This window comes from Sinohyriopsis cumingii, chromosome 1 (genome assembly GCF_028554795.1).
Source record: "Sinohyriopsis cumingii isolate HCF-2022 chromosome 1, ASM2855479v2, whole genome shotgun sequence".
NCBI classification, from domain to species: Eukaryota; Metazoa; Mollusca; class Bivalvia; order Unionida; family Unionidae; genus Sinohyriopsis; species Sinohyriopsis cumingii.
Genome location: NC_142961.1, coordinates 56,294,647 through 56,321,660, shown reverse-complemented (window position 1 = coordinate 56,321,660; position 27,014 = coordinate 56,294,647).

Genomic DNA, 27,014 nt, shown 5'->3' with positions numbered 1-27,014 from the left:
TGTTAATTCATATCCATTATTTTTTTGAAACCTGCTGAAATGTCTGAAACACTAAAAAGCTTCAGTAAAATACTATATAATGATCAAAATTTTAGTGAAATCTTACAAAAGTTTTAGTCAATTTTTTGGTGAAACCTCACAAATATCTCAAAGAAATTTGAGTGATACCTCAACATAATTTCAGTGAAAGTTTTGGTCAAAATATGTGTAAAATCTCATCAAACTTTAAAGTGAAATGAAAAATACTTAAAGTGATGCCACGTTGGATTAGATTTTGTATGCAAGAAAGAAAATGGCATTGCCCCTTAGGACAAGAAAAATCTAAATCTTATTTGATAATGTCTGTCAAAATAAAATTTATGAACCATTTTAAATATTACTGTGAATATTTATCATTGATTCCCAATAATGTCTAAAAATCATTAGGCAGTTTAATAGAAATCTGAAGTATATGGTCTGATACATTTTGCTATTTCTGTTTGATACCTCAATATGCATCTGATACTCTGCATAGTTTACTTAAATGTGTTTATATTACAAATCAAGTAAATGCAATGTTGTTTTATTCATAATTACCATCTTGAGTAATGGAAACAACAACAGTCTTCATTTTATCAATGTCTACTTTTTTCAGCCCAGCTTTAGCAGCCTTCTTGATGTTGTTGATGTCACTTGCAACATGAATGATTTCCTCGTACCTTAGATTACCACCTGGAGTTACCAAGACATCGTCTCGCTGAAACTGTCCTGTATTTCCTACAAAGTGTGATTAAAATTATTGAAATATACTTGCAGATAAAGTTCAAGAGTTTTTTTGCACCTTTTCTAATAAGGTAATGTATATTGTTAGCTACAATATTTTAAGCATTATCAAATCCAAAGTCAGCATATGTGAAAAACTGCCTGGATTAATGACATAGACTATACTGTTCATCCACTACTACTAGCAAAGGTTTTTGAATTTTTATCTATTATGACATGTATCAAATGAGCAAACCATGAATTTTAGAACAACATTTCTGAACCCAATTTTGTGGAATATTCACTCCCCTTCATACTTGCTCCCCACTTACTGGTAAGTGCTGTGTTACTTGGGTGGAGGTGAGAATTGCCAAAGTGCTGGGAGATAACAGAGTGATTGATAGCTGAATAGCCAATGCATGATGGCCACCTTCAGAAAAACTCAAACATCAGAGTGATTCAGCATCAGATTCCAAATGATGACTAACCTTCACTTCACTTGCATCTTTAATCAATAAAAATCATTTAAAAAGATTCTTGTGTATTCCACATGTTTATATAGAAAAGGTTTATTTACTTCTAGGCATGACTTTTTCCTGTTTGCTTTTTAGTGTGGATGTAAAATAAGATCAATCTACTTTCCTAATGTAACCTACCAACATTATTTAAGAAAGTGAATGTCAACTCTAGGAATGTTATGCTATTACTTTATTTTAAGAGCTTCATTGGGTCTGTGGCTAAGGCATTTGTCTTATGAAAAGATGGGTACGGATTCAATTTCAACCATCAGTTCAACTAGAATCAATGGCAGTGGTGTGACTTTGAGCAAGATATTTCACTTTATTGTGCAACTTCAAAGTGTTGCTCTGCTGTTAAAAACCAAAACTAATGTATTTGAAAGAAACATAAACTATTAACATATACACTGACTTAATAAGAGTCCAAGCTTTGAACTTCTTCCTGAGCAACATAAATGTATCCCATTGTTAGTAGTTTTTGAGTACTTGTAAACAAGAGTTCCGTAATACAGTGCAACTGGAACATGTTTATTGTGCCATGAAAGGTTAATTTTTCCTTATGGTCACTACCAATGGCACATAAATCCAAATTACATTTCCAATCTTTTGAAGCCATAGATATATGGCAGTCAAGTTGATTGAAGATGGGGTATACTACAGAGCTGCTTGTTAAATTTTTTTATTTGTTCAAGTTTTCATTTTCCGATCAATAGCCTCATCCCCTTGGCAGCTTTGACAAGATGATACTGTCTCCAGCAGACCAAAATCTTGGCTAATTTAAGTACATGTACATACAGCATGTAAACAGTTATAGCCTTGTGCTATTTGCAACAACTGTAGTGATTTGTTAAGTGACAATCGTATATAGATTAAAACACTTTTTAAAATAATTATGTGTTGTGTTTTGAATGGGATGTCAGTCAAACACGAAATTTATAACATGTGATCATGGATTTAATGGATTTATTAAATACATGTACAGTACTTAACGGATTATGGATTGTACTACACAAATGTAAGTTGTCAGCATACAAGTGTTGTTCAGACTGGTTTGTCCTCATTTAATGAAAAGCACATATTTTTGGCAGCTGCTATTATACCCCCTCACCCCCCCCACCCCCCGCTCAGCAAAATTTCTGGTAAATGCATCATTTTCTTCAGCTAATCCATTTGGTTGGTTATAACATGGTTCAGTCTATAACACAGTTAGGTTATATGAACCCCAATTACCGTGTTATAGCAGGGTCACACTGTATATTGACCAAAATGAAGTTCTAGTCAGTCAAGATAAGACCATTTCTTTTTTTTGATGCTGAGTGTTGAAACTATCTGAGCAATAATAAGAACTTCAGTAGCCACTGTAGCAGCAATATGAGATGAAAGATCAGCACCATTTTCATTTAGACAAACAAGGCACATCATTGTAAAATAACAAAAATTTTAAGATGGCTACTGCCAGTTCAGCATCATTTTCATTTTAATGAAGCAACCAGCATAAGAAGTCTTTTCATAAAATCCCATGCTGATGTGACCATATATCTAGAGTGAATAGTGATATGCTAATATTTTCAAGATGGTTGCTGCTCTAGCCATACTAGGTTAGATCAGCACCATTTTCATTTGGAACTAGTCAAATGGTTTATCATAAGAAGTCTTCTGTGAAAATGCAGACATGGTCCTCCATAGAAGCAGTAGTGATCACTATTTTCAAATGGTGGTCATATTATTGTTACCATTGTGAGATTGTTACCATTTTCATTTAGGACTAACTAATGTTGTTGTTGTTGTATGTTTTAACGCCATTTTTCAGCACAAGATAGGCTATACATGGCGGCCAGTATTAATGGTGGAGGAAGAACCCAGGAAATCTCCAGAAAGAACCACCGACCCTCTTAGGACTAACTAAACATCACAAGTCTTTCAGAAGGAGTAGCATGAACAAGATTTTCAAGATGGCCATTGTATTGGCCATATTGGCAGTTAAGTGGCACCATTTTCATTTAGGATTAAATAGAGATTATAAGAAGTCTTGTGATGAAAGCCCCATGTCAATATTATTATCTGTATACCAAAAGTAGCAGGAAGATAACATTTTTATGACTGCCATATTAGATGACAGATCAGCATCACTTTCACTCAGAACTAACATTAGTATTCCTACCCCATTCCATTTGTTTGTACACACCCCCTTGCTGATTTTAAAACAGAAGGCATCAAGGATATAAAAATTGCACAAAATTTAGTCATTTAATTCTAACCTGATTGTTGCTAAGGAGTCCCAAACAGCTTGTGAGTTTCTTTAGCAACATGGTCACCATATCTGCTCAAGCCAGTCTATGTTTTCAAGTAGCAGGTGTGATGTAGTTTACAGTCATTGATAATTACAACAATTCCTCAAATACTGGACTTGATTCTCTGAACACATATACATAAGAGTTCCTCCTATTTATTGGTTCAATTTGTTTAGAAATATTAAAACTAGACATTACAAATATTTAATGCAGATAACACAGTTTTTACTGAAATAGAATATTCTGGAAACCAGAAATGGACAGCAAGCAGTCTGTTTGCTTGTTTACATTGGAAGCTTCCATTTGCTTTCATTTCTAAAACTGGTAGGATGCTACCAACAAACTAATACAATAGATATCATAAACTTTTTTTTTCAAAATACTGTAGAACTACTACTACCTCGCAAATCCAGCCCTCCCAGATACAATTTTTAGCTAAAGGGAGGTCAGGCAGAGTGACATCCCCTTATGTATAATACCTGGCGGAGAAGGCTAAAATTACAGCAGTTACTACTGGAGTGAAAGGCATGCTCTCTATGGATGTAACTGCAGAGAGTCTGGGAGGGTGTATGTGTATTATGATTGGGTATTTAGTATTCTCAAAGAAACATATTTTACTAGGAAAATTGGTTTCTTCTTCAAATATGTTACCCAATTATAAATACCTAAGAAGATTAGTTAAGAGGTGGAGAGAGGTACATCCCCTTACCCCGAACATATCATCTCCAGTCCCCTAAGGTACTGAGACAGCTTCTAGGTAACCCGACTTGAGGGAACTTGATCTGTCAGGGCATGGCTTCAAAAAGGGAAAAATGTTCCCCCACAAATCCAGCGAAGTCATGAGGCCATGTCTTAAGAAGCTGTTGATCAATCTGGAATGGTGATGTATGTCCTCTAGGATGACAGATATCAGAGATAAAACCTAAGAGAATGTGGACTCCAGCCTCTATCCCACTGCCTGAATGATGTCAGTTAGCAAACAGTTCCAGTCTGATGCTAGGTTGGTGGCAACTGCTCGAACCTCATAAGCCAAAATATGTAATAAGTTCATCTGAACTAGGGCAATTTCCCTATTTTGCTGAATGAATAACCCATATTTTCCAGGATGTGGTAGATCCTCCTGTCCTTTTATGAAAAGTAGAAGGTGTAATCTCCCTCAATGCAGCAGCTGTGTTCTTATTAAAGTAACACCTAAAAGATTGGACTGGATCTTGTAGGTGGCCTTCAATTGATGTGTCCAAATGAGACAGAGGGTTCATGATAAAAGTTTAGTTACTCGTGGAAGGAAGATGATTCTCGTTGATAAAAGAGGATGCCATCATTAATAAGACTGACGGTATATACTCAAGATAGGTTCCGGTTCGGGCATAGGGTTAACGGTTTTGGCCATGTATACACAAAGTTGGCAAGAAGTACGGATAAGTCCTGGGTTAGTCCGATATCCTCTCTACCATAATGATAAAAGATGTCAGCAATCGTAGCATATTAACCTTTGATCATACTCAGTGCTAACATGCTCTCTTTAAAGAGCCAGAGGAGGAAGTTAGCTCTCTGCATTATCAATGCCTGGAGAGGCAAGATATGTTTGTTTGCGTGCCACTGGGTGAAAATGTGCCATTTGACTTCATATGCTTTCAGAGTGGAGGGCCATCATGCTTGAGCGATTCTCTCCATGACTGGTTGCAAAATTTGTTTAAGTCTGAGGGTGTGTCTGAGAGCTCTGGACAAAGATGAAACAACAATCATCAAGGTTGTTTGAGTTGATGAAGGAAAACCCAAATTTTTCAAGGGGTTTCGGATGCAAGATTGATGATGTCGTTGATCCACAACTTCTCCCATTGGAGTGGTGCAATGAGGATTATGGGAAAGGCTGATTCCCTTGCTTTCTGTATCACTTTTGGAATCAGAGTTGTTGGTGGGTAGGTGTATAAGTTTAGGTTGGTCCAAACCAATGATAAGGCATCAACTGCCCAAGCTGCTGGGTCTGGGATGGAAGAGACAAAGGATGGGAGTTTGGAATACCACCTTGTCACAAACAGGCCCACCAATGGTTGGTCCCATCAGGTACAGATCTGAATAAGAACCGAGGGATGGACAGACCATTCCTACTGTACTAGTTGACTGTTTTATGAAAAAGAGCCGACCAGAAGCTGAGGCATCCTGGGATATGGCAAATATGTATGTGGCTTTGTTGATGACAACACCACTTCAGAAAGTCCCACACTATGACGCAAAAGTCTGGAGACAGGGGTTCTCCTTGTTGGAGATTAATCTACATTGTAGGATTGTCATTAAAGATAAGTCACTACTGTAGAGTTGTTGGTCAGAATGAGAACTCACTTGCCAAGCAAATGTTCCTGCCACTGGTGAAGGACTTTCACATTGTCTGTCCTCTCCAGAATTATTGATATAGAGCTGTCATTCCTGGGGATAGCATGCACTCATGGCATCCAGAAGGATGGTAGTAGGCAGGCTCCCCAGCCTTCTATACTTGCATCGATACAGACTATAATCTCAAGAGTGTAGACATGTAGATGTATACTTGCTGTGAGCCAAGCTAGGTTGCTCCCAATTCCGCAGATGGTGCCTTAATTGGGTGTCAATGGTGGAAGGATGGCAAAGTGAACAAACTACAAAACTCCACTTGTTTGGAGGAAACAGTAGCAATGAAGTAGAAAGCAACCTAGTACCATGTGGTCCGCTGCCACATTGAGCAAGCCATGTAGGCGAAGGGATTCCTGTGTGGATAGAATTTCCTTGAAATAAGGTGCTACCATGGGTTGTTTCAATGCCCAATCCTGAGGGAGACGAAATATGTTGCATGTGTATTGAATTCCATACCTAGATGAACAAATCGTTGAGATTGTACTAAGTCAGATTTTTCCTTCTTGATGAGAATGTTCAGCCCCAACTGAAGTGCCCTGAAATGGTATACAATGTTGAAGGCAAATCGCAGGAACATCCTGTGAGCTTTGTGAATACAGACATAAAGGTATGTGCCATCTAAGTCCACAGTTATGGCAAAGTCCCTTCATGGAGTGTTCAAAATGTGCTGTGGTGTTTCCAGTGGGAACTAAGGGGCATGGATGAATTGATTTATGGTGCTTAGGCTGATGACCAGACATGGAGAGTCATCTGCCGTTGGGACCAAGAAAAAGTGTGGAACTAAGGATAGAACTGTCTCAGTGCTATATTCACTAGGCATGCAAAAAAACAACTTTTGATGGGTGGAGATTCAATAGGACAGCTTTCAGAGGTTTGTGTCCTAAGACTGGTCCTTGGATCTGTTTATTGCTTTCCCATACTATCACTATATCGAAGCTGAGGTTGTGGGAGGGAGGGAAATATGTATCATTGATGCCTTGTTTGCTGACGTCGTCCACTGGGACGTTAAACAGAAGGTTAAAAGATAAAGGTTGTGCTCTTAGCTTGGTCATATATTGGTCCTTCCAGTAAGTGCAGGCAGAGTTGTGTTCCGCCAGTTGGACTGGTAGCTGCAGTCATGGCATTGGGCATGAGTGGCTCCACTTAGTACTCGGGTCATTCTTGAGATTGACTCCCATGCATGCCCTGAGGTATTTGGAGTGGAAGATGATCAGCTATGTTCTGTTGGTTGAAGATAACCAGAGAGAACGAAAGTCCAACAACTAAGGCGTGACAATGATATTGCTCACAAACTGCCAAGTGTCCCCTATAATGCTCATGGCTTAGCTCTTGAAAAGTGATGAGGTCTGTCACTCAATAAACTGGTAGAACACCCTGAATTAGAAACTGTGACTTCAAGACAGACACTGGGTAAAGAGACACTTCTCATATTAGAGTGTAGAGAAACTGTGAAGTGACATCCATTGAAATGTGAGGAACTATTGGCGGCATTGTGCCGAATGAGTGTCTCAAGGTGGTATGAGGGTTAGACTTACCCCTGTCATGTCTGCAAAAGTGGGGTTTGATGTACTGGAACCCAGACTGTTATTGATTGAGCCCGTAATAATGTTGGCCTTTTATGGTTTCTAGTTTATGGCCTAAGCCGGTCACAATGGAAATAGGCCAGCTGTGTGAAGAATATCATTACGATCTTCAGATGGGATGGGTTAAGGTATACTTGATCCATGTAACCTGTCTGCATGTCTGTTAAATAAGAGGGATCTTGGCTATTTGTTAGCTCTATCCCTCAATGTTCTGCATGAGAAATCAAGTCAAACCCTGAGGAGGCAAGTTAGAGGGAGTTCCAGAATGCTGAGCCCTGTGATGGTGATGGAGCTGTTTCAGATCGTGTGTGTCAGGCACGTCATGGCTGAAGGATAAGTTGAATTATCTCCCTTGTCCCCATAAAGATTCACACAGAGGAAAAGTCAGCATACAGACTGGTGATGTCTTCACCCTCAGCTGTATGTTGTTTGCACTTTGCCCATAGTTGTAATCTGTAAGGAAAAATATAGCAAAACACAAAACTATAGCCTTGCACCTGTCTTTACAACACAATGTCCATGCAGAGCTAAATCAATAAATAGTTGACCTAGAAATTGATAACAGTCTAATAAAGAAAGGAATCTTACAGGTAAAATATAATAACAATACTACCTGTTTATAAACCTGTGAGCCTGCACATGTGATGTTTGAATACCATGTGGGCACAGAGCTATAACAAATGATGGTTACCTGAAGAAAAGTGACAGCAGATTATCTCAATTACAATGCTATCTGTAGGGAAGGTCAAGGACAGCCTGAATCATTGAAGCATGGTATTCCAAGGCTAAATATACCATAGTAAATAAGACTCATCTGTATATGCAGATAAACATGACTCAAGTGTCTCCAATTTAAACGTACATGCGCACGAGGTGACTGAATAAATCATGTACAGAGCCGACTTGTACATGTCTGACCAGAGCAGAAGAAATACATAAATATATACGAGTGTCTACATTACACACAAAAAACATTCGTGTAAAAGGGAACCCAGGCACCATTATAGAGATGCACAAAGTAGGTGCAACAATATCCATTACGAGGCAAAACTTGTAGGGAAAAGGCCCAGAGATTGCCATTACAAGTAAATACATAAAAGTTGGTGCCTGGATGCTATGAAAGATCTGGATATAACTCGCCAATATATACCTGTTTGTAATGGAATTACACATAGATAAGTTATATGAACACTAGAGACTTGCACATATAAAATAAGTATAGCCTGCACTGAATGTGGAGTCACTTAGGCTTCATGTGCAGTACCTACATGTGGGATGACAAAGTATTAGCAACTGGTAAAGGCAGAACTTTGTTGCAATAGAGAGAGAAAAAGTCAGAAATATAGATGGAGTATACTTTCCTTGGAAGTGAAAAACTTCTCCATATTGTTACCAAGGTACTTTTAGTCTTTGCCAGCTTATATTATACCTAAGGGGAGATCACTCTGTCAGACCACCATATAGGCCAGCAGAAAACGTTTAGCTCCCTTTAGCTAAAAGTAGTATCTTGGGAGGGCTGGATTTACAAGGCAGTAGTAGTTATCCTAAGGTATTATGACTGGGTAATGTATTTGAAGAAAACAGTCACATGTTGATATGACCATACATGGAAAAGGAGTAGCAATAACAAGATTTTCAAGATAAGCAGACAAATTTGGATGTCTGAGCAGCACCATTTTTATTTAGGACCAATAAGGCCTTGGGACAAATGTATGAGTAAAGTTTGATGGTAATCCTCCATGTACTTTATGCTACTGGATGGATGATGGACAAAGGCCGTCCCATAAGCTCTTTGGTCTGTGGTCAGTGGAGGTAAAAATATATTTTAATATATGCACAATTTAATTCCAAGTGACAATTACTGCTGTTTAAAATATGAACAGTACATTATATGCAATCACTGTGTTTAATAGTCCTCTATCCTGATAAATGAAATTTTTGTTAAGTTATCTTTCAGTTTTCAGTCACAGTGACCTTGACCAATGACCACAAACTTGATATAATTCTTTGTTTACTCCAAATACATATATTTCTTCCTCACCCCCAGTGCAAGTCATCCACAATGCCTGGTAATCATATATGATGGAGAACTCAATTTACTGTACAGAAACCCTCATCTTTCAGCCCCAGTGACCTTTACCATTCACCTTTTGAGCACAAAATCAATAGGCATCTTCCTTATCTCAAGTGCAAGTCATCCACAAATATTCTTAACTGCAGATGGTGGACAACTCTAGTTGTTGTGCAAAAATGAAACTATTAACAGATCAATGGATGGATGGGCATCATTATATCATAATACACTGATTATGGTGAGCATATAAAAATAAAACAGAGAATCCTATATTATATAATATAAAAACTTAAAGTGGTTAGAATTTGAACAGTAATGGCAGTATCAAAACGTTTATGTGCAATGTGATATATAGTGATTTGAAAAGGTCATTTGTATCATATCTCAATGGCAGAAAAGATAAAAGTTAGTATTAAACTGGGAGATATTTAATAATTGTTATTAAAACCTATTGTCAATTTTCTAATGCATGCAAATAATGTCTCAACATTCTAATAAAAATAAATATGAAACTTATGCAATGTTTTCCTTTTCTTTATTTCCCACTGTCCTTAACATCTTCAATATCTTCTGCTATCCAATTAGTTAGTGTTGTGACATCATCCTTGCCTGATTATGAAAGCCCTAATATAATACACTACCTTTAACACATCAAACAAGCAACACGTTTTTCTGATTCAACCATGGATGGCAGGATTACATTGGCTAAATGTAAGCACAAGTTATTAATGCAAAACCAAAAATAGTTTCCAAATTGGAATGGACTAAGACATTCTTATTTGACAGCATGATAAAAGATGATTAAATATTTGCTCAGTTTTTGAATTATTGAGCTTAATTCACCACTGCCCTTCACATCTCCAGTTCCTTTTGGTCGCCATTATGTATTTTTTCCAGCATGAATGTACAACAATGGAAATGAATAATATAGCAGGAAAGTTCGAACATAACTACTGTGAATATATAAAACACTACAAACACTAAATAAGATTTTCTAGACACTTAATCCATGATAAGTAATAATGCAAGATAATACTGTAGACTGAATAGTTCATACTTACTATGCTCTCTCCACTTTTGTGTGACTGTGCTCCCAGCTGAATTCAGTATGTGATCTAGAAAAAGTAAAATTATATTTTAAACTATGAGAAGTTTTCTTTATTAACATACAATGAAAAACATTTCTGTGTCAGAATTATGATTAACTTAAAAAAAGGCAGAAAAGTGACTGTCAAATGAAACACAAAAAGGATATGATTGATAGTACAAATATCAAAAGACTTAAATTATGACGTGTAAAAGTGCAATAAACATCACAAGTCCCTACTAGGTTAATATGATCAGTCATTCCTCAGAAGTTGCAACAGCAAGAGTTTCAAGATGGCCACCATTGTTTCACCATCATTTTCATATATGGTAAACTAGACACCTTAAAAATCTTGCCATAAAACCCCAATGTTGATAGCACTTACCATTTAGCAGGAGTATCAATACCATTTTTAAGACTGTTACCATGATGACCATACTGGATATCAAATCAGCATAATTTTCATTTAGGACCAACTAAGCATCAGGAGGAATAGAAATATTATGATTTTCAAAATGGCCATCATGGCAACCATATTGGAGAGCAAATAAGCACTATTTTTACTGAGGACCAACAAGAACTAGGAGAAATCTCTAAATGTATGTTACTATGTATAGAATAATTCAACTGATGCCATATCCTATGCTGATATGACCATTTATGCTGGAGAAGCAGCAACAATATTGACAAGATGTTCACCGTGGTGACCATAACGGATTTCCAAATGGAACTGTTCCATTTAGAACCAATTATTCAATGTGTTAAACATGTTTGAAAAGATTCATGGCAATGCTCCAGTGGATAGATGATGGACAATATATTAAGGTCACCCCATAAGCTCTTTGGGACTCTGAGCAATATAGATAAAACTTCTTGGAGTTAGACAAAAGAATATTTTCATATGATGTTGATAATATTTTACAAGTAAGTCATCAAAAGCTAGTTGCCCATGCAAGTATTCCAATACAAGTACTGGGGACTAACTCTTGAAAAATATACTTCAAAGCATGATGACAGAATGGAATGGTTCACCTAATGTCATTAAAGTCTTCAGGTCAATTTATCAAAAGGTCTGAAACTATTCAACATGCAAGAATTATCACAGGCAGTATATTACATACATTTAGCACCAAACACCTATAACTCTAAATAAGTCCATAAATGGATCATGACAAGAATGATGGTTTCATGCCAATAACTTATGTTGAATTTTAGGGCAATGTATCAAAAGTTTCGAGTTTTGTAGCACACACAAGAATTATTGCAAATAATATATAGTGGTCCACCTCTTGAACGACCCCCATGACCAGTGGCCAACCGCTTTTTATGTCCAGAATCCATTGGCATCAATGAATTTGTGTTCAAAAGTACCCCTCAAGAACGGCTACCCCTTCAACATGACCAGCAGCCCACATATTAGTACAAAAAAATAAAATGTTCCCCTCACAAGCGGTCATGTGTTATTTAAAATATTAATTCATGTGGTAAGGTAAGTAATCCAATTATCTCAACTAATACCTGTCAACCAATGTTACGTTTCCGTTATCAAAGAAAGTGTCGGCTAAAGTACATGTACCATTAAGATTAATATTACATCATTATCTACAAAAGTCAAAGTTTACAGGAAATGGGCTCAACAATGCTTTGATAAGAGTTTTGAACTTCACAAAACTGTCAAATTCTTCTCTTTGATGATTACAACTGGATGTAACTGTCGAGATCATAACATGGTCAGCATTGGCTAAATATAGGTTTTGCGGATTAATACACAAAGTGAAATTAGCCTTGAACAAAACAGAGTACCAGACAAAGATAAAAAGAATCATGCGACTACATGCAGCAATAAAGGCATTTTGTTCACTTTGCAAAAGTTGTGTCTGCATATTAAATCGCAGTACTGTACAATTATCAACATAGGAATAAATCATTACAAAATTTTAAAATGTCGTCATCTAAATGGAGACTTATTACTTAAGAAGAAATTTAAAGTTACTGGACTCAATGACATGTGAAGCGGGGTACTTTTTAAGCAATATTATGTTGAAAGGATTCAAATAAACGTTGTAACAGATAAGGAGAATTATTGAGAAGCAGTGGGAAAATGGAGCAGATGGAAAGAGAATGATAACGATGTTAAATGAAGATATTAGATGCTCTTAAGTTATATGCAGCTTTCTTACTATGTATATTACATATACTTCTCAGAAAAAATTTAGTCCCCCTCTGGAAAAGCCACCCATCTTATAAGGCCACTTTCCTATTGCAGAAGGGGTGGCCATATAAGAGGGAGACCAATATAAGTATCTGACACCAACAAGGAGCATAACTCTTGAATAAAAAGCCAAAATGGGCTGCCCAAACCAAAAAGCTAGCTTACCACAAGTCTACAGCAAACTTACAACATGCTAGCTGAGGTTGCACAAGCTAATAAGGGTGCTTGCACAAGCTTGCAAAATGAATTTTTCCAAATGTGCAAGATTGCAAAATCTAAAGTTCAGGCCTTGTGCAAGCTTGCAAAGGAATTTTTCCAAGTCTGCAAGCTTGCAAAATCTAAAATACTTGATGTAAGCTCGCAATAATCAGTCATGAAAGTTGAAAGTTGGCAGTTCTGTATGAGATCAGTACTTCCTGAAATGTTGAAGAATACATGTTGTGACTAGACCATGCTCAGTAAAAGAAACTACACTGTCAAATTAAAAGATGTTATTTTGGTTTTTATTCATAGCATCTGACATAATATACATTTTCATTGTTGCAAAAATGCTAAGAACTTGAATTACATGTACTTAGCTGCTACATATATTATTCCAACACTTCTCTATGTTTAAATTAACTATGAACATTATTAATATATTTCAAAATAAACCTAATTATTTCTTGTCCTAGGCAAAATATAAAAAGTTACTTCTTCTTTCTTCCAATTTTATAATTTTTAAAAATATTATACATGTCAGAGAAACAATTGAGCTTTTTGCAGAAAGGAAATTCTTTAAGGGTTTGTACACTCAATTAACTATGCAGTCATTTTGTCAGCGAATGGAAGACTGAATAAGAAATTCCATTCAAAAAATCCTGTAAAATGCTAGTAATTGCAGATTGCAAAGTTATTTACAGACTAACTTAAAGGGGACAAACATGCAAAATTGAAATTTGCGCAAACTTCATATATAATTTACTACATGTACATGGTTCATTTTCTGAAAATTTGTACCTTTTATTCTTACTCGTTACAAAGAAATGTATGAAAAACCGATCATCTCTCCCGATCCGTCTTGAATAGAACAATGCGCTTCCCTGCCGTTGTAAAAATAATGGGTGTGACATCATTTGAGACACTGTACACATTGGCATTGTTGATAATGAATTATGGAGAACTCGCCCTGGGAGAACTCATCCCAGGTGTTAGGAGAAGTTGCCCCATGGTGGTTGGAGAAGTTGCCCCAAGGATCATATATACTAATTCTGAGATGTCACCACGTACATTGTTGAGGCTTTATTTATTGTTGTTTTTCTTCAACTTAATAACTTATTAAATCTATAAAATTTGCAACTTTTCAACTTTTCCGTTTGATCTACTCCACTTCTGTACTTAACGTAAAAGAAGTGCTATCTATCCCTTTTTGCTCTGCTCTTCAAATCATTAAATGCATTTTAATTGGAAAAACAGAGCAGGTGTAAGCATGATGTGACATCTGCAGTTTTATACATGAAAGGACTCCAACCTAATAACTAATGTCATCCTGAGTTGACTTTAGGGCATGGTCCTCTATAACCCAAAATCGACCGAATTCTTGCTGACCGTCAATATTCCAAAGTGTTATAGTATCATCTAACTGAACAATTTAATCTGATTTTTCATTGAGATTTGCTAACCATTGACGAATGATACTTGAACTCAATAAAAAGCATCATTGACACCTACTCAGGAAATCCAGTCGCTATTGAGTTCAACATCATGGCTAATGCACGGAATTTGGATGATTTCTGAAAGCTATCATGTACTACGGCCCATCATTTAGTTTATTTCTTCTTTTTTGTCAGTGTTCGTAATTTTAGTATCTCTCAATAAAACAAAATATTTAATGTTGAACAAGAAGTTGAAAAAATATTTCACTACTAAATTGCTGATGCACAATAAACATGCTTACATTATTTTATTATATATAACAATACCATGATCATGTGTACTAACAGGATTTTGTTACTTTAAATGCATATTTGAACTGCTCAGTGTACTTGGGATGTAAAGAGAAGATCATCTTTAAAAACAAGTTTAAATGTCACATTAAATCCTGGACTAAACTGAATAACATTTCACATGATATGAATCAGCTTGGAAGTTTGGAGAATCAGCCAGATATATGGGCCGAATCAGTCAGCGATTTGTACCGAATCAGCCTGGTCCGAGTTTTAGAGTAATTACAACATTAATGAATAATGTTAGCATAATAGACATATCAATCAAGAAAGTTAACAGTAGCATTTGTTTAAAAATTGTATCATGGTGTTCCGGTGTGTGTAGTTTTAAGAAATCTAATGAGTTTATATGAACACACAGACTTTCATTTATAAGTGATTTATTTTTCTTTTATCAACATTACACAAACAAGATGAATGCAGAATGGGAAGGAGGGGTTTATTATTATACAACGAGTGGAAAACAGTCTTGAATGTGTGGAAGAAAAATGCATATTCAACCAATGCAGTTACATGTATGAACAAAATCAAACATGCATAATAAATTGATGTTGGAAACATTGAATGAAAAAGTGTAAACATTTCTTTAATATTATTTCGTTTGGTAGATAATTTCTAACTTTTCAAAGATGGAGAAAAAAAAAGGAGTAATATAATTGAGGATTGTTCCAGAACTGCTATCATTCACACAATTTAGAGCTGCGCATTGAACCATCTTGTTTCTACTTGACACTTCGCTGCACAAACTGAATACAATTCTTATAAATTAATCATTTCAAATGATGTCACATCCTGTTTGTAAGGAAGGGAGCTAACAAATTCGAGGCAGGTTCTTTCCGTTTGATCTCGGAATACAGGACAATATTTTCTATGAAATGTTTGTGCAAATACAATAGATGCAAAGAAAAAATAGTCAGGATAGATTATATACACAAACTACTAAAATATCCTTCTATTTACAATAAAATTGTGCAGGTCAGGTTTTTTGTCCCCTTTAAGTAACAGCAAGATATTTGATGTCAGATGCAATTTACCAACAATTTATGCACCATCAAATATACTCTGTAAATCTTGTAATATTAACTTCTGGTATCAAGCTTTTGAAAGAACTGTATGTATTTTTTCAACAACAATCTGCTGCCAGGAAAAATAAATAATTGTCAATGACTGACATACTAAATAAAAAATTAAAAAATATATCATTCTGCCAACATTCCATTACAAATTGAGCTTTGTGAATTTGCTTGTTTTAAAAAGAAATCAAATTATAAAGGCATGCAAGATGAAATGTGGTTTTCCACGACTGAGAATTAATTTGGTAAAGACCTTAAAGGCTGTTACTTTCCTCTTTTAGTGGTCAGGAGACTGGATTACGAATTCTAAATATATAAACAACATATCTGAGTCACAAAAACACAAAACAACCATTCAAGTCTCATGTTCAATGTTAGGCACAATTTTCAAGGTTGAACCGTCACAAGTGAATTTGTTAATTTGGGAAATTTCATTGTAAGCAAAAACCAATATATGTGCAGTAACTGATCCTATAACCTGAGAGACAATTTGGAATCACGGAGTTATCATTTTGGTGAGTAAACTCAGTGCATGTTGTATTTTGGTTGTTTATGAGACTGTAGATTGGTGACAGTGTACTGTTTCACTTTTACAATTTAAATATGTCAAAACATGACTTTGTAATGTTGCTTCACCCAATGATTGAGATGACAACTCTGCAGATCATTATTATTTATTGCTGTGCTTGCCATACTGCAGTAATCGATGCAGTGCTGTCAGTTACTGACAATAGGGTCACGAGATTATAAAATTAAATGCATGCTTGTGAATCTCATTTCCATTTTTCTTAGGGTCTTTTTTTCCTCTCGCATATCATATTCAACAGTTGTTCAGAGGTTGTTACATTTAATTCTTTTCATCCTCAAAGAATATGGCAGTTATTTTATTTCAAAATGTCTTAAGGTACCCAATCAGTTTCATCAGAATTTTTTGTTGTTGTATAAAGCTCTGAAGTGCCATTCATTTGACAGGTGTTGTAGCCCTTACAAAATGGATGGTAAAAATAAAATTTAGAGCTCATTAAAGGATAATCTTGAATAACAATAATGTTTTTTAGACTTGATAAGTGATTAATGAATGTTGAACTAAAAATGAAATGCTTTTGTCAAAGAGGTAAAGAATCATTTTTTTTCCTGGTTACATAGTACAAGTTGCTGTAATACATTTCAGTGAATGATACCTGAATCATACCAGAAACAGAGGAGGATGCAGAATTTTATTCTGAGGATTTTATTTAGAAGAGGTTGTTTCGAGTAATTCAAATGGCAAACATTCTTGTTTTCCAACTAATAGTTTATAATTTTGACAGATGAGAGAGGGAACCTAACCATTTGACACCATCCTCCCCCAAATGGATTTCTACATGGAAGTAAATTAGTAGAACATTTCCAAAGCCATACAGAACAAAAGTATAAAGAGTTTCCTCACACACATCCAATTCATATGCTCTTAGTTTTATCTGATTAAATATTATTAAATGATTTGATGATTGTATTCTTTCTTTCAGTGTGACAGTAAGATCTCATGCTAATTAATGTACACCATATATTAACATTTTCATTTTAATATTTTTGCTATTACATACTTTTCGCACATCAAGAGCTGGAAAAATGAAGATATGTTACCATGTATAGAATAATTTAATTGACGCCATATCAGTTCTTCTGACGCAGCTAGCTAGGTCAGCTTTGTTTGCAAGCTTGCACAAGCTTGTAACTGGCAAGCTTGCACAGTTTCAAATCTGAATTTGTGCAAGGTTATATTGCAAGCTTGTAGCAAGCTTGCAATTTTGGTTTGGGTGAGAACAATCACCTAGCTGACATTTAAAAGTCAAAGACAAATGCTGTCAAGAGTTAATTTGATGATTGTTTTTAAGTTGTTTTTTTTAAAAAATTAATTCTGTTGATTATTCATGAAATTTTTTGGGGGAAAGTTGAAAGTCCTTTATAGCAGGAAGTCTTCTGTCAATTTTGGTCATTTCTACTAAGAAGTTTATGAAAAATAGTTATATTTTTTCCAGACTTTCATATCACTACCCATACTGGCAGCAGATGTGAATTATCATTACAAATTTTAAAGACTTTCATGCAAGAATAATTCCTCCCAAATTCTGTTGAAATAGCTTTAAGAAGTCGTTAAAAAATTTATTTGTTTTTAGTAATGACATATTTGACAATGGATTCTTGATCAAGGATCATTTGTACAAACATAAATGGCCTCTTTATTTTCTGTCAAAAGTTTAAAAAAATTCTATTAAGCAATTTTTGATCATCATTTTTAACTATATATTTTAAGTATTGGTTGCAATTATATGATTGAGGATTGGCATCATTTGTTAAAAATTTCAAGACCTTGATGTAAAAATGCTTTGTCAAATTTTGTTAAATCAAATTGCATATTTTTGCCAAAAATATTTTTATTACCAATCACCATATTCAATAAGAAATGGGAATAGACCTGCATGACCTTGGGTAAATATGAATACTTACTTTTGTCAGAAATGTTATACAGACACTGTTTTTCCCATAACACCAGCAGGCAATTTTGATTCTCGTTTTCAAGGGCACCAAGCTTGGCCTGCACTTGAACCTGTCTATACTTTAACATCTTACTAACACCACTGACTGCAGGCACCACCTTGAGTTCATCTGCTACTGTTGTCTCTGCAAGAAGAAATATTAAGTATAGTTCCTTGTAATTTCCATGCACTCTTGTGTTATGGTCACTTTGAATGAGAAAAGAAATGTTTCCCAAAAAATGTCATTTGTTATAATTCATAATTCACAGACCTGGCAAAAGCTTTGTTGATGACTTCCACTTGAGGTATGAAAATGAAAACTGATTTTTTGCAGTCAAAAGTGCAAATTCAAGGTTATGGAGATTTCAAAAGATAAATGGTTTCTACACAATAATTGTGGTTTTACACATGGACCTGGATATAATCTAGTCAATAGTTTGCATTTGGTCTAATGGAAAAATCATATTAATTTATTAACTCCAGACCATTCAGGGCAATGTATTCAATGGACCAGTAAATAAATATCTTTCAAAATCAAAACCTAATACATAAGGCTGGTGGCAATACAAATGGAATTTTTAGTTCGAGTACAGTTCATGTTACAATTGGGCACATTTCAAACCAGTTGGAACCAGCTGTATCATTTAAGAAATACTAATTTGTGTTAGGTCAATATTAAATACTTAGATGTATTGTATATACTTGCTGTTTTATATGTTTATATTTTTAAACCTAATGAATCAAGTATGAAAAAAAATATCATTTTCTAAAATATCAGATTTCTTTCTATATGAAATGCTCCATAAATGAGGAACTTAACATTTTAAATGATGGAAACTTGGATCCAATAACAGTAATAATCTCTCAAGTGTTAAGATCAATAATGATGAGGACTGCCACTAATACAATTCAGGTAATGATCTAATAAGAAATGCTAAAAATGTCTGTGGTACATACGTGTACAGTAAAAGCATGAGTGGCAGCAAGTTACTGTGAAACGACTGATTTGATGAGATGATGTGATTATTTTAATATTCAAAACCCACATTTTTTCAATAGTTGGAATCTTTGTCCATTTGCATGCTAAACACTGGGTTGATGAAAATCCTCAACTTTTGAGGTCAGTGATCTGTCCTAACCTGACATGTCTTTTCTGTTATATGTAAGAAAGTCAATCACCCATTCAGAAGAAGCAGTGATAATAAGATTTTTAAGAAGGATACTAATGCATGGATGTCAGATGAGCAACATTTTCATATAGGTCTAACCAGATCTCATAAAAAGTTTTATCGTGAAACCTCTCTTGTTCATACGACAGTTCATTCTGAAGGAGTAGCTATAACATGATTTGAAGATGGCCCCATGGTAGCCATATTAGCTGTTCAAGTGGCACAATTTTCGTTCAGGATCAACTAGATTTTGATATGAATGTGTGCAGTGTTTCATGGCAATCATGTAAACAGTTTATGAGGAATAACAATAAAAATCTTATTCTAACTGATATATGACAGAAGGACAACATAAAAAAGGCCGATGGCTCTTCTAGTCTATGACCAGTAAAACTAATAATATTTACTTGTCACAATCAACCCAAAGTTAAAACAAATTAAGGCTGCAACACTTACAATATGATGTCTGTAGTGTCTCAGTTTACAGTGATGTCCAGCACTAGAGTAAGGGTTAACCACAGACGTGTAGCATCATGTCCCCCCCCCCCCAGTTACATTATCCTGACACCAGGCCAACCAGTTGTAGCACTAACATCTTAATGCCAAGTGCCAAGTTAGGTAGTTGCAAGTACCATTTTTATAAGTCTTCGGTTGGGGTTTAAACCCGTGACCTCCCACATCTGAGGCAGATGCTCTAACCATTAGGCCACTGGAGTAGTCTCAGTGATTTTGTTTCCAACTTTTACATAATTTATATGTATATGATGAAGAAACAATGATGGATCCATAATACTGCTGAGACGTGCATGGGATACTTTTGTTGGACCTACAGTGACAAAAGAACTATAATATGGTATACCTGAAATGGCATTTTGTTTGTTTTAACAAAATACTACTATCAAAGATTCTTTTAGCAAAAATGTTGTTTAAAGGTAAATACTGTAGCCTAAAAAATATTATGTATCAGCATTATCAGTAAATGAACCTGATGTTTAATATTGTGTAATGTGATCTGTAACTTATTCTAATTTTGTTCTACTCTTTTCCTACTAATGCCACATTCAATGTGAAAATCATAAATACATACCATGACCTGAAAATTTCACTTTTCTCACACCGGTTCAAGACCAGTAGGACTCTAAATTGTCTAGGTCCACATCAGCTAAAGACCCATCAACCTACAAAGTCTGACATGCAAATATTTACTATTGTTATCTATATTTAATTTATTGTTTGTTTGTAAGCTTTTAAAAAAAATTGTTATTTCATTATGTGCTATTGTAATGTAACATTGTATACTGGACTTGACCTTGTCCAAAACTGAGCTCATTTCTGCTTGACTTGATTGAGTTTTAAAAAAAAAATTGATTTCAGTTTATGCCAACAGCTAATATATAGCTAAATTATTCTCTATGTTTATGAGCTTAATATCAGAATTATTATTAACAGAAGATATAATTAAGTTCATTTGGGTCAGGGTTTTAAACTTTCCTAAGTGAATTTTAGAGGTTATGGAATTTCTCTGGAAATACAAAAGTGCTGAGATAAAATTCTTGGATAAAGACATTCACTGGAATTTATACTGAATCCAAACCTGGAATTATATTACTGTGAGTCAAAAAAGGACTGTTGACACATCAGCACTCCATGAGCTATAACAGACATGTCATAGCCTACAGATCTGTATTTCCTTCGGACTTGTACTGAGTTTTATTCTGGACTTTAAATTATTAAGGCTTGTGTCTGTAATTCTTGGATTATTTTGGGATTTAATTCGCAATACTATAAGTTCTTTTTTCTCATTTTCACTTTGTATTCAAGGGAAATAAATATATTTGTTAAATGTTTACAAAGCTTGTTGTCTTTCACTCTTTTCTGTTAACTGTTTTATGAGCATAGACTCATAACACTACTATTACTATAATGAAAGACTGGAAAAATAACAAAATTAATGCAATCTCAGAATTCACACAACTACTTTAAATTATTGCTTATTAAATCATAGCAATATTTTTTAATAATATTTTTAAATTTTCACATCACATGATCCTTGTGTTGTCTGATCCTCTTTGAATCTCAGTTGTAGTTAACTAAAAATTAAAGCCTAAATGTTCCCAAAATAAAAGATATCAAACATGCAAACAACAGAGAACACATCTGCCATTCAAAGCACACTGAGAGAAAGAGATTGAAAAACACATATATAGTCAATCTGTATGCAGTCAGCTACAAGCAACAAAAGTAACAGTTCACTTGGCAGAGAGTTTTCTCTGACCTTCATGCCCATTTTAATATTTGAAAAAATCTGCTGTCAAAATATCTAAAAATAGGGTAAGAATGGTCAGACAAAACATAGACAACATGACAGATTGCTGAATCTCAGATGAACTTTGCCTTGGTCCTTAAAGTGTACTGTATGTGTCAAGTGCCATGCTTTCTCAGAAAAAATCAGTCCATGTGCTGTGGTCTCATCAAGACACAAATCAACGAGTTTAGGTCCCTATGACATGGCAAATAACTCACAGTGCAATGAACTTTGTAAAGGCTCAGAGAATCAGGGTCCTGATAACTGAGAAAGGTATGTTTATTTACCAGCAATATCCAGACTGGTGCAAGCAATATGCTGTTTGATTTTTGCATGTTATCAATGGATCAGTTATAAAACTGAATGTGCCTTTGAATAAGTCACTTGAACAATTGACTGATCCTGGATCTGCCATAAAAGCTGAACAAAATATAAATGAGCTCTGGTCATCACAATCAACCTATAGCCAAGTCTTTTCCTGATGATCCTGGTAAGTCAGATAATGTTTACTTTTATAATAATTTCCATTCTTTTTCTTGAAGCCCTGCTGTGCAACACATCTTTTAGCAGATAAATTCCCTGTGGTTGATTCCTGCCTTCCTCCATACTTACACAAACTTGCAGAATCTTGATAACTGATACTACTGATGCTTAGTTTTAGCTTAGTCAAGAACTGACAAACCTTTGATTGACAAAAATCTAGGTTGGAACTGGTGAGCAGATTGCATGCTAAATTTGCAGATTTCCAGTCAAACTCACAGTACACAACCAGTACCTCCCTACCAATCAAGTTCTACTTGTATCAGTGCACTTTTTAATGGCTCTTTTCAGATTTTTTTAAGTACTGAAAAGCATATTTTCTTCACTCTAACAAACAAATAATATAAAGGTTCAATGGACTAGGGTTGCTTATGACTTGGCCACAGCTATAAAAAAATCTGTCCCAGACCTCAGACCACCATAATTGTTCAGGCCCTGCATACAAATACTTTAAAAAGATAATTAACTTAAACAAATTCTATTAAACACTCCTCTTAAACACAAACGTCACAATATACCATTTAAATGGAAATGTTTGTTCCTGTATCAACAACATCACATGCATGTTCGTTTTTTGTAAATTGATTTTGTAAACATGTAGAGGTGGTAAATGAAACAAAGCCAGTTACTTATGTAAACAGTGTAGCCTTAAGCCCAGACATCTTAGATTTTGCTTGAAAAAGTTGAAGTCAATAATGTGTGAATTTATAGCATATCCATACTTTTAATATGTGCAAATTTATCTTTGGCCATTTCCAGAAAATATGACAGATTTTCAGAAGCTGTATGTAACTTTTATCACTGAAAATGTCAATTCTTATCAAGAAGGTATGAGTTGGAAAGATCTGAACTGTCAATACCAGACACTGCTATTTTTGATGATTCTGTGAGTGTAGAAGAATAATTATTTCCAAGGGAAAAAGTCTGTGAGGGGAAAATAATGATGCCATTCATCACAGGAAAAAGAATAGACCTCATTTTCAGTCAGAACTCTCTCAAAGTTTTTGCTACAATGTAGCACCCTTAAGTATTATGCATTATGCTTCAGATCTAAAGATTTGGTTATTTTTGCCTGTACAGCTAATGCTATTTTGATAAAAATTATATCTACCTGAAATAAGTTGATTAACTTCCAAATACTTACAAGAATTAAAACTAATGCTCAGTTGGGTTCAAAATTTTTTTGCATGATAGTAAATAGCATTATGTCTTTGCAAGTTTAATTTGTACGTTACAGAAAAAAAGGTTTATGTATGGCATGCCAATATGATGAGAATAGAGAAATACACAGGAAATGTTGGTTCTTCAAAAACGATTAATAAAAGTATCCATGATGCTTACGTAATCATCACAGAGATGATTGGAAAGAAGTATAAAAAAAAGGTGAGTAATGTTTAATATTGAATTTATTTTTAAAAATGTGCTAAATAAGTTTTGAAAGTCAAATGTAAAATCTATTAAATCTGCACTTAAGAAGCAACAAATAGTTTATTATAATTTTAAATAAAAAAGACAATGAGTAAATAAATATATCATAGCTATACTCTCTATTTCATAAAGCACAATCAGGATTTAGTAAGTACCACTCATGCCAAACAGAACCTGCCAAATTAATTGATCTTTGGCTGAAGGAAATGTATAATGGACATATGACTGGGGTTGTTTTCCTAGACTTCAAGAAAGCCTTTGATCTTGTTGATCATGAAATTCTATTACAGGTTCAATGATCCTTATTTAAACTGGTTTAGATCATGCCTAAACCAAAGGTCTCAACAAGTAAGCATAGGCAATATTAGCTCTCAAACTTGCACTATTCATTCAAGGGTACCTCAAGGCTCAGTTTTAGGCCCTCTCCTCTTCCTTATCTATATCAATGATCTACCATTAAACAGATTTGTTTTGCAGATGATGCAATCTTGTATACATCTAGTTCTGATACTGAAGTTATCCAAATGAGATTAAACTCAGATCTTATCAGAGTCCAAAACTGGGCACAACAAAATAGGATGGTAATTAATGAAGGTAAAACAAAATGTATGATTTTGGGGACATCACAAAAGCTACACAAGTCAGGGAACCCAGAATTATCTCTTGCAATAAATAATCACCATAATGTCAAACATGAAAGGTTTGTAGGTGTTTCCATACATAATAATTTATTATTGATAAGCTTTGTAGAACAATGTCATCCAAGATTGCCCTTCTCAGCAGAATCAAGAAATATTCACCTATGGAAACTCGTAATCTATACTACAAGTCATATATTCTTCCAACAATGGATTATTTTTCAAATGTATGGGGAAACTGCTAAATCTGAGCTTGACAGGATTTATAAACTTCAGAAACGAGCAGCATGCATAATTTTAGATGCATCTATTGATCATCCCTCAAAAGCATTATTTACAGAACTCAAATGGTCCACAATATATGATAGGATAGATTTTCACAAGGCAGTTCTTTTATATAAATGTCTACATGAAACTGCACCAGAGTATCTTCAGGACTTATTCAGGCCTTTTTCAACACAATACCAATTGAGATCAATATCACACGGAAACCTTTTAGCACCAAAACCAAGAACAGAACAATTTAAAAAGAGCTTCCTTTACTCTGGTACAGTTCTGTGGAAAAGCTTCTACTACATGTAAAATCTGCCTAAAATATTACAGTATTTAAGAAGAGATATCATGACTATGTATGTGTTTATAATAGATAATGGAATTTAGTATTCGTATACTAAACATCTTAAAATACACAGTAATTATTGCTATCTTCATATAATGTGCATTGTTATACTCTCCTAAGAAGGCCTCAAGTCAGAATAGTCCTTGACTAATGAGTCACCCTCTTTAAATAAAGTATTATTATTATTATTATAAAAAACCTTACAAGTCCTCACATGAACAAAAGTTAAAAACATCAATGTTAAACAAGCTTTGACAAATATTAAAGTGTCTATTTAAATGGTGAATTGCAAAGCACCCCCTAGCTACAAGTTGCTTTGGAGATCTTGAAACAGGAAAACTGTGGATACGAAGAATGCAACGATAATGCCCTTCTTAAATATCCCTAATAGTCAACTTAATACCAGCTTTACTAGAGAGAAATATGTTTACAATCTTTTATGTCTTTTCATCCAGGTTTCATCATTTTCTGCTAATTTATTACTGAATAAATTTGAGAACTGTACTGAAGTATCTTCAAATATATCATTCTTTACATATGTCAATGAACCAACAGAGCAAATAAATGGGTTTATTAGTACGCCCACAAAATCAGCTATCTGAGATCTCAATATCACATATCGACTTCTAAACTAGATCACTGTATGGTATATATTACTCATAAAAGATCAAAGGATATTCGTCAAGCCATTGGAAAAAATAATACTTAATGCAAACTTTAGGCACACAAACACACACACACAGGCTGAAACAAATACTATTTTCTTCATTTAACAGTTCAAGAATCATACAGACTTGCATCAAAGTGACTTTAATGCTACACATGTTCAACAGGCCTCATGGCAGATTGGTCAGTTGACCAAACGAGCTTTTTCTTTAAATAAAGTCATTATTATTATTTTTATTATTATGATACAAGTGAACCTGACAATCTGTGTTATTGATGCTCATATTACTGCATGACATTGGTGTGAAGAAAAAAAAAAATTAAATGCTGAATGTGTACACAGAGCTTATGCAAACGCAAGTGGAAAATATTTTTGTACTGAAAGCAAGAGAAACTAATAAGTGTCTGCATTTTACAAACTGGAAACTTTGATTATGCCATAATTCTTGCCAGCTTACATTCTGTACATGTTTTTGACTTGGATTAACATGTCCTGTTTCAGTTAATATATTACAGGTAACCAATTAAGGAATTTAACAGCCTTTCCTGCACTTGCACTGACTGTTCCTCCAACTTCCAGTAATTTAGCATATTGTGGTATGTATGTGATACACCAATCATAACTGCAACATCAGTGAAATATTTACTGAAAGTACTTCTTTAACATCATGACCTGCTTTATGATTTCTTTTCTGACAGTAGCTTTATTAGAAGTTAATAAGTTATCACCATCTACATTACATATCTAACTTACAATACTGCCATAAAATAAATGATTGAAATATTCATCATAATTTATTCACTACCCACAGTAATGTCTTAATCTGCTGACCAGAAAGAATAAAATTTAGGTGCAGCACAAATTGCTATATGATCTCATGAACATTTATATTCAATTTACTATGTAAATTTAAGGAATTTAAGGGAAAGAAGCATACTGTGTGCCTAGCGATATAACAAAAACACAGTACTATATCTCAATGCTCAATTTTAAAAAAATGATGACCATCACTTAATACTCACTTATGGACATATTTAACGCATGAAATATTATTTCCAATTATCTGAGGTTGAAGAAGGGGACCTAGTAACTGATATTTCAAATAACACCAGTTTTCTGTGTGACTGAAGCAAAATTTATTTAATTTCATCACAACTTAATGAAAGTAAGGTAGATTCTG